The 9,645-nt window shown below is 45.4% G+C and overlaps 1 protein-coding gene across 5 annotated transcripts in view; it reads right to left on the reverse strand.

The window, feature by feature from the left end:
• EXD1 (exonuclease 3'-5' domain containing 1) overlaps window positions 1-9,422 on the reverse strand; it is a 972,955-nt gene extending 963,533 nt beyond the window's left edge. For 3 of the 5 annotated variants that reach the window (XM_085627146.1, XM_085627144.1, XM_085627145.1), the window contains exon 1: window positions 9,285-9,420. The gene's annotated coding sequence lies outside the window, so the exon portion shown is untranslated. Of the gene's footprint in view, window positions 1-8,951; window positions 9,095-9,284 lie in introns of all 5 variants that reach the window. The other 2 variants (XM_085627142.1, XM_085627141.1) reach the window with 2 other exon arrangements.
• Window positions 9,423-9,645: the final 223 nt, after the last annotated feature.

A 9,645-nucleotide genomic window follows, 5' to 3' on the forward strand; every position in this document is an offset into this window, starting at 1 on the left:
TACTGTACTGTTGTCCAAGTAGGACATACTCTCACGGGCGGTAGAAAGTAATTGCATCAACGTTTAGGCTTGATGGCCCAGTTCTGTGATTCCTACATATTTTGTCTTATGGGGAGAACGACACTGCTGAGCATTTTTTCTATGTTTATTACTTTTAGCAGTAAAATGACCAGAGCCCCTTCGGAGTGACGCTGTCATAGTTGTCTTAGGAGTGTCCTTCCTTTCATTGGGTATGACAGACCACATAAAATGTGGCTTTGTTCTCATGCATGTATGTTCCACTGCCTTACCCTTGGATGTGATTTACATACTGGCTCCCATGTAGGATTCCTTATTCCCCTGCTTTCCCCATGTATGCACCTTGGATTCCATTGCCTTGCCAATGTGTTTCCTGCATTCCTCTGTTGTACTTTTTCTTTGTGACTTGTATTTCACCATCTTTTGTGATGTATGTGACCTACATTGCACTAGCTGCCTCTACTGGCTGCACTAGCTGCCTCTACTGGCTTCATGTATGTGATTTGTACTCCATTGGCTTCCGCCATGTGTGTGACTTATAATCCATTGGTCTCGTCCATGTATGTGTCTTCAGTTAGAGTGACATCAGGTATGTGACTTACATTCAGTTGTCTTCCTCCATGTATGTAACTTTTAACCCACTGGCTGCCTCTACTGGTTTTTGATGTATGTGACTTGTCTTCCCCTAGCTTCCTCCATGTATGTGACTTAAATTCCGTTGGCTTATGCTATGCATGTGACTTGTATCCCACTGGCTTTATGTGCGATTTGTATTCCATTAGCTTCCTCAAAGTACGCGACTTGTTTTCCATTGGTTTCTCCATGCATTTGGCTTGTATTCCACTGGCTTCCTCCAATGGCTTCATATGTTATTTGGATTCTGCTGGCTTTATCCATGTATGTGACTTATTTCACAGACTTTCTTCATATGTGTGACATATATTCCACTCACTTTCTCTGTGTATGTAACTTATACTGGCTGCCTCCACTGGCTTTTTCCATGTATGTATCTTATATTTCACTGGTTTCAACTGCAAGAAGTAGGTCTATCACCTTCATCAATACCATATAGTTAGGGTAACATTGTATTGCAACTTTGGTCACACAAACACAGGTTATGAAACAAAAAAAATGCTAACTCAGCTGGTGGGCTTAATTTAACCTGCAGTTGCAAGGGATTTTTTTAGGTCTCGCGCCTAGCGTTGCAGTGCGTAGCCCTGCTCGCGCAGCGAGAGACTTCTTGTAGGGGGCTTCTAAACTAACTTAGGAATCGCACACGCTTGTGCTTTTCATTTTGCCCCACGCTATTGGCCTTTGCATGCATCTTTTTAACATGGCCTTTGCATGCATCTTTTTAACAAAGACAACACGCAATTGGCCAAAGGCCGGCACATTGCTCAGCCCATGGCCTATTGGTTTCGGTTACCCGCACCACCGCCATGTGGTTTCAATTATCGTGCCCAGACACGGGCGCGATAATTGAAACCACGTCTTGCTGTGGGTGGCGCGCGCGCACCACTTGCGGGCTTCGTTTCAAGTTACCAACTGCCAGTGGATGTTTGAGGGTTAAGTATCACGCAAGCTGTTAATTTGAAGAAGTAGGTAACAAGCGTGTCCCCTGTTAATGTGAATATTCGGATATTTACCCTTTTAAAACAGCATAATCCTATGTGCTTAAAGGAACCTGGGGTCTTGAACACACCCATCATTTGTCGTTTTTCGGGATAGCAACTATTGGTGTTTACTGGTTTGAAAATGCAGAATCCGAAATGTTAGTGGCGTCTGTGTACATTATAGTTCCAGAAAGATAGGTTCTACTGGACGATGGGTCCATGTGAGAAGTTGGCCTGGTATATGATGTTCACTAGTTAAAGTGACCACCTTGTACCATACCAAGCAACCCTTATGGTGTGGTTGTAAGTCAACCTTTTCGGACTAGCTGCCCTAGTGGTAGCGTAGGCTAAGCAGTCTTTGAGGCTAAACTCGTGAAGCGTGTTAAGCAGGCTGTTTTACCAAATGTAACCCCCTTTTATACCAATGAAAGGACACCACACAGATATATATTGAAAATATATATGTATTTATTTCTCAAAGTATCCCCTAGACTCTTTATGAGCACAGGAGCACAAATCGTTAAACAAGAATACGTTAGAATACACAGAAGTTGCACTTTATATGGATAGGCCCTGGTGGCCGCTCAAACCATATACTAAAATAGTGGTATAAGTACCACGAACAGAAAAGGAAAAAGGCCTAGGGCCTCTAGAATCGCTGGGCCTACAAGGAGCTAACTTTAGTTAGTGACCAGGAGGTCCACGGGTTGCGTGTGCAGAGCAAATAGTCACACGCGAGTTCCCATAGGTTTTCAATGGGTGCGTAAAAGTTACAAAGTTACTACAAAGAGGATCTTCCGGATGGACTATGAACTCAAGATTGGAAACACAGACACTAGAGATGTTACTCTACACTTGGGCACCGGAGTGCCAGCTTTACCTCACCCACAGGAAGCGGGTGCATAGGTCTCGAAGTGCGTCGGGTTTCTTCTAACTGTTCAGTGGAGCCTGAAGACAAAGATGCTGCAGGCGGTCGATCCAGAAGAGATGCGGTGGATCCAAGAGTGGATCGGAGTTGTAGAAGACCTGTAAGCAGAGGGGACAGTGTTCACAGTCACTAGCCAGTGACCAGCGTGGCACCAGGTGGGTACCAGGCGATGTCGGGTGCAAACAGGAAGAAAGGTGTAGCTTGTCTCTGCAGCCACGTGGTCCCTGAAGGTCGACGACGTCCAGGAGTCGGTTCACGAGCTGTCCCATGCAGGCTCTCGCTGTCGGCGGTGTCGGCGACTTGATCGAAGCAAACAAGCCTTGGCAAAAGCAATTGTTGTGGAAAACGAAATAAGCTGATGGTTCTGACCAGCAAGGTCAGAGGGATTGCTCCTTTGGAGGGGAGTAAGGGCCAGTCTGGAGCAACCAGACCAGCGGTGTAGTTCTTGAAGTTCGTCGCCAAGATGGCCACTAGCCAGCGGGCCAGCAACCGGTTAGGCGCGTCGAGTGGCAAAATGCAGAAGGGCCCCACGCAGATCGTGGAGATGCTGGAGGGCTCACCTTTGGTGCAGATGCTGCTCGGGTGTAGGGCCCCACGCAGATCGTGGAGATGCTGGAGGGCTCACCTTTGGTGCAGACGCTGCTCGGGTGTTGGGCTTCTCAGATCCCAAAGCACAACTTGGAGGGAGCCTCGGTTGTTGCGCTTGCAGCTTGTCGTGGTCTTTTCAAGATGGCTGGCTCCACGTGTCTCGGTGCCTCCACGGGTCTCTCTTTTTCAGGGACTGTGGATCGGGCGGTGAGAGGTCTGGAGGTCCAGGTCTTGTCAGTCTCTGGGCTCGGGCTCCGGCGGGAGGCGGCGGCAAAGCAGACGTTGATTCGCTGGATGGTGCTTGCATTAGCAAGGTGATCACTCCCTGACCACAGGGGAGATTTCCTTCAGTCTTCTGTGCAGCAGAGCGTCGAAGTTCCCGTCTTCTTCTTGTAGTTAAGTTGATTCCAGGATGTCTAAAGTCTTAGGACACAGCTCCTACCTTTATTCGGATTCTAGGGGCCGGACTACCTGCTAGGTCCCTCCCTAAGGGTGGGACCAGGAAGGGGGGTGGTTACACCCCCAATCCTTTGTCCAGCTCGCCCCAGGCCCGGGACTGGTGTGCCCCAGGACCGGATTGAACTGGCATATGCACCGAGGCTCCTTGTGAGCCTCAGGCATGTCTGGTTTCTTTCAAGCCCTACCTGACCAATACACAAAATCCTGTCTGGGGTGGTGCACGCACCTCCCCTGGCAGGAAACCCTTTGTCCACACCTCCCAAGCTGGAAGGACTCCCAGCAGCAGGAGGGCAGACTTGTGTCTGTGGTGGCAGCATCCATTTTGTGGAGCTGAGGCTATGTCTGATTTTACCCGGGTTTCAGGTACTGTACATGTCGTGTCCCTCTAGAAGGGTGGAATGCTAACCCCGTCGCCAGATTTGGCGAGGGGTTAGTATTCCAATTCGTATGACACCTTACTCGACATGTTTTGATAAAGCCAAACCAAAGATAGCATTTAACCGCGAGGTTCATAATGCACTTAAGAGTATATGGTATGACGATATCTGGAAACAGTAGAAGGAAGTTGTTCCGACCACTGCAGACAGGCTCAGCTCATGCCAGAGCACCATCTCACATGGAACCAAGCACTCTGCCTTCAGGATTGTTAAGGCCTGCCATAGGAGTGACTTATAGGTTAACATGTGTCCCATTTAAGGTTAGGTATAAGTATACTACACCTAAGTAAGAGGTGGTTACACCAACTTACCCCAGCTGAGGGATCAGCCAGTTGTGTCAAATTTGTTAGGCCAGGCCAGGGGTGGCACAATACCTGCTTCAGCCCCTGGCAGGCCTTAGATACACCAATGCCCTGGGTACCTAGTGTACACTGGTACAGGGGCTCACAGGGTGATCCACTTCCAATTGGTTATGCACCTAGGGTGCATAGTGTAACTTTAGTAGAGAGAACAGCAGGCTGGGGGTCTGATTGGCAGGCCCACAGCCTCAATATGTCAAAAACCAGTGAAGCAAAAAGCAAAAATTTGGGGTGACCATAGGATAGCAGACCCTACTCTCCTACAGTCCATGAGCTCAGTCGCAACTTAAAAGGATGGTTCAAAGTTACGGTATTACACGATCACTGTATGCGTGCAGTGCACGGCTTCACTTCTGGTTACCTGACTTTTTTCCTTACCTCTTCACCGCTTTGCTGAAAAAGAGTGAAAATAGCACCTGTTTTTCTCATTACGGGCGCTATAAATTAAACGCGCTGAATGATTAGCCAGAATCTGTAATTAGCACAATGCATATTTGTTTAAAACAGTGACGTTTCGAGGAAGCCCAAAGAATACGGCTTTTAATGCAAAAAAGAAAAACCATGAGGAACAAAATGAAATCTGAGAAAGCTCTGTTTTTTACTGTAAGAATGATTGAACAGTCAAAGATAAGTGTGCGTTTCATTTTGTCAAGCGTTGTACTTCCAGAGCACAGGGGGCTGCGACTGATGAGCACAGTGCGCGCGCATGTGGTGCCTGTAGAATCTGGCCACAGACTACATTCCGACAAAGGGGGGGGGGGGGGGGCAGCGACTGCCTGCCAATGAAAGTTACTTTAGGGCCTTCGGTTCCAGGGTGCTGGGCCCTGGAAGTCTCTCTCCCAGGCGAGAGCACCGTTGAGTTAATAACTCAAATGACATTTATTGGCGAGGAACCGTTCACCACCCTAAACCTGAACGCTATATTGGTTTATCACCTCACTAATGGTCGGCGCCCAGCTGTGCACCGTTTCTGTGTGACCTCGTTGCACATTTCACCCTCATCCTTTCTATCAAGGAGGAATTCCTCTTAAGGGTTCAGTTTTCTAATGTCCAACTGAGCCATGGCAGACTGCTGGAGACAGCCAGATACCTTCTCCTCCACAAATCACGTACTATGATGCATAAACCACCACATTTGTGTTTCATAGCACCCAGAAGTGTACTCAAGGTGCAACAGTTTTGTGATACACAGTACATGATTAACTGAACAGCATATTTGAGAGATGGGTCTTTCTGGCTGCTGTGACCATTGTGCTATGCACTGTATGATCCTTTTCTTGGAATCGATATAGGTAAAGGCCAGATGTTCCCTTTCCAGAAATTCACACATAAAAGGGGGGTTGGAGGTTCAGTCTGATATGTACTACATTCTATTTGTAGCCATAACCTCCAAACTGTCACATTTATTTGCTTGTTTCTTTAGACACAGAACATTTAAAAATATTGCTCAGATAACTAGGAATATACAGGCCACAAAACATACAATTCTAGCAAGGTGCACTGCAGTAGCTCAACACAGTTCCAATATTTGACACAACGAGCGTTATAAGGGGCTCGTTTTCTGTCTTCGGTTTATCTGTGATACTAAATAAGTGGGGATAGGGGACAGCCCTGACGGATGCCTCTAGCGATGGTGATAGTTTGTGAGTACTGGCTATTAAACCAAAGCCTAACTCATGGTGCACTGCACAACAACCGGATGTACTGCAAAAACAACAAGCATTTGCAATGCAATAGGTCTCACAGTTGTTAGAGTCATTGGCATTGTAAATGGCAATGCCTTTTATTTATGTGTTGGTTTTTAAAATGTAAATAAAAGGCATTGTCATTTACAATGCCAATAGGTTAAACTTTCACAAATGCGAGACCTATTGCATTGCAAATGCTCGTTTTAAATGCAGCCCGTTTTCCATTGAGGAAAACGGGCTGCATTTAAAAATAAAAATGAAGCGTTTGTTTAATTTTTTAAGAGTAGGCAGTGGTCCGTGGGACAAAGTTAAAAGTGATGGCTGACATCGATGGAGCGCAGTTTGGATACATGAAGTAGATTGGGCCCGGTCTCGACTTACCTTCGGATTTAGAAAATATTTCTAAGAAAAATCTCTGAGGAAGTAATGTTGAACGGGGCAAGGCAGCCGGAGGTGTCCCAGGAGGAGGCTTCGTCATCAGAGAGCCGCTGGTAAAGTTGCTGTGAAGATTGGAAGTTGAAAGTCTCCAGCGGAAGAAGATGCAGGCTGTAGCCAATGATGGCTCCAAGAGGCCAGATGCCCCTCTGACGAAGAGAGACGAACTGGATTAGGTTCCAGTTATCTCTTGGTTCTCGGAGCACTTTTAGGCATAAAAATTTGGATTTTGGATGGTTGGACACCTTTAGCACCAGATGCCATTTGCACATTGTTGGAGCTTTTTGTGTACCAGTTGCTCTGAAAAAGAGACCAACAAACTAGCCCTTGGAGTAACTCTGTTAGTCGTGGATTCAAGCAACAACAACAAAAAGTCTCAAGCAGCAGGACAGTCCTCTGAGTGCACAAGACAGGCTTTGTGCAGCAGGGCAGGTCTTTGAAGTTCACAGCAGGTGAGAGGCAGTAGAGCAGTTCTTCGCAGGTCCAGAAGTGAACTGAAGAGTGTGTCTGAAGGTCCTATTTTTATACCTGGTTCCAGCTTTGAAGTGGAAAAACTTCTTAGAGTTCCCCCCCACCCCCCCAACAGATGGGTCTGGAATTTCCGGCCTCCTTGCCTGGGACCACAGGGGCTAATGTCATAAATAGCTAGTGTAAAGTCCTTGATGTGTGTGCTGAGGCAGCTCTGTTAAAATGTTAGTGGGCTGTGCACAGCTCCATCACTCCCATCCTGTCAGGATTCCTACCAACACCTAGTCCTTCTTTGTCTCACTGTCTAGAGGAAATACATAAAGGCCAGCTGCCACCTACACAACGTCATGTGACCCAGGATACAGGCACCAAATGGTTAGGTCAAGAAAATGCCAGATTTCTCAGAGTGCCATTTTCAGAACTGTCATTTAAATTTCAACTTTTTCACTAAAGAGGATTCTGAATTACATTTTATTGGTACCAAGCATGATATATTTCTACCGCTTACCAAACAAAAGTTATCACTTGTTATAATAAGGTAATCCCAATGTTTTCCTAGGGGAGAGGTAGGTCTCAGTAGTGAAAAATGAATTTGGGGGTTTCACTACCAGGACATAAAAAACTTAAAAGTACATGACTAACTTTTTTAATACAATGCACCCTGCACAATGGGCTGTTGAGGGCCTACTCTAGGAGTGGCTTCCATGCATTACAAAGGGAGTTTTGGGCTTGGCAAAAGTTGTATTTTGCCAATTCGAATTGGCAGTTTAAAAAACTGTACACAGGGTACTAAGGCAGGATTGAGACATGTTTTAAAGGGCTATTTAGGTGGGTGACTCAATAAGTGGTGCAGGTCCACAAGCAGCATTTAATTTACGGGCCCAAGTACATGGTGTACCACTTACCTAGGGACTTATAAGTAAATTAAATATGCCACTGGGGTGTAAGCTAATCCTCCCAGGTTTTAAGGTGTGGGCACAAGCTCTTTAGCATTGGTTGCCAATGGTAAAATGCCAGAGTCCTAAAGCCAAAAAAACGAATTCATAAAATAGGAGGGGTGAAGAACAAGAGTTTGGGGGTGGCCCTGCAGAAAAAATCAATTGTAATGCAAAAGAACTGAATTAAAAGTATCAAGAGGCAATGAAACATCACACATGGCTTTTCCTGTCTCTGCCTAGAATCACCAGAGTGAGTGAGATTTAAACCGCTTACGTAACGAGTCGAGGACAGCTTAGCTCTCTACAGCTGATCTTGTAATGGAAACACAGGACAACTGACGCGGAGCAAGTACTTGCATCCAATAAGGGTATAGCTTTGATAAAGCACACCAAGCTTAGAATTCGGGACGAACAATTTTCAAATTACGTTTTTCCCTGCATTTTCAGGAAATTATTATCCTTAATTTAAAGTGGTGTTCCTTTTTACAGTTGTATGGCCTTTGCAATACTTACATTTGTTAAAGGATGACTAGGATGACCGTTTTAAACCAGGAATTTAACTTCGCTTTTCTTTCCTCCATCCACAAATTATAGAAAATCGTGGTTATACCAAATGCTTACATTACTTGTTTGAAATGTATGTATGAACATCTAAGCTTAAACAAGCAGATTGGCATTTTAATGAAGTGCCAAATTTGGAACGGGTGTTACACGAACGTGGCACTGGAATTACCATTTTTACGTCGCCACTCGCATCTTGCTACCCGTAATTACCATATTATCAGGACAGGCACTGCGTTTTACAGAGTGATGAGGCAGATCTCAAGAAGTATTGGGCATTATGAGAGTTCTGCGTTTGGTAGTTGATTACAAGGTGTACGTATTTGTCTGGTGCTGCACACGACATTAGCACATTTTTATTTGTCACGCAGGCATACGGCATTCTAAAAAGTTAAAACGTCGAAAAGTCCACGACCCTAAGAAAGTTGTACAACAAAGGAAATGTAGGTTCTCATTTACCTCAACTTCCTTTATCTCCTGGCGGCCAGCATTCCCACAGGAAGAAGTACTTGGGGGTTCTCATTTAAAAGCTGACAGGTTCTTCGAAGTGACAATTACGTAACATATTACTTTCAACGTCTCCCTTCTGAACGCACTTGGCCCTGGAAACATTGCAACCAAGCTTATTTTTAACTATATTACTTTAATTCAATTTAAAACAAATACAGATGAGAGCGAAAGATATCCTGCTGAGCAATATGGAAATCTCCACATTACCACAAAGATTATGATAAAAAGTTGCAAAAACGCCCCAAAACCCTTAAAACGTCAAGAAAGGTTCCGCATACAGACCTGCATTAACGGATATCCGCTTCGGTTATATACAACTATTTCTTCTTTCTAATTAAGCACGTTATAATACAGCGCTGCAATCGCCAAACATACGACGAGGCCTTCTTCAGGCGTCACGTAACACGTCACCGCGGAGGCGGTGCCCACGCGCTGCGTGATACTTTTATTGCCCTTAGTTGTGTCTACAGCGGGGGATATGATTGGCTCAGGGTACGCTTGCATCCATTGGCTACAGCTGACGGAGCAGGATCGCACATACGTATTTCCCTTTATGTTTTTCCCCGAATTGTTTAATTTAAAAAAAGCTCTTTAATAATTGTGATGCGTTGAACTTATGTTTTTGGTGTTTCTCTGCTCCAAC

Source organism: Triturus cristatus, chromosome 9 (assembly GCF_964204655.1).
Source record: "Triturus cristatus chromosome 9, aTriCri1.1, whole genome shotgun sequence".
Taxonomy (NCBI): Eukaryota; Metazoa; Chordata; class Amphibia; order Caudata; family Salamandridae; genus Triturus; species Triturus cristatus.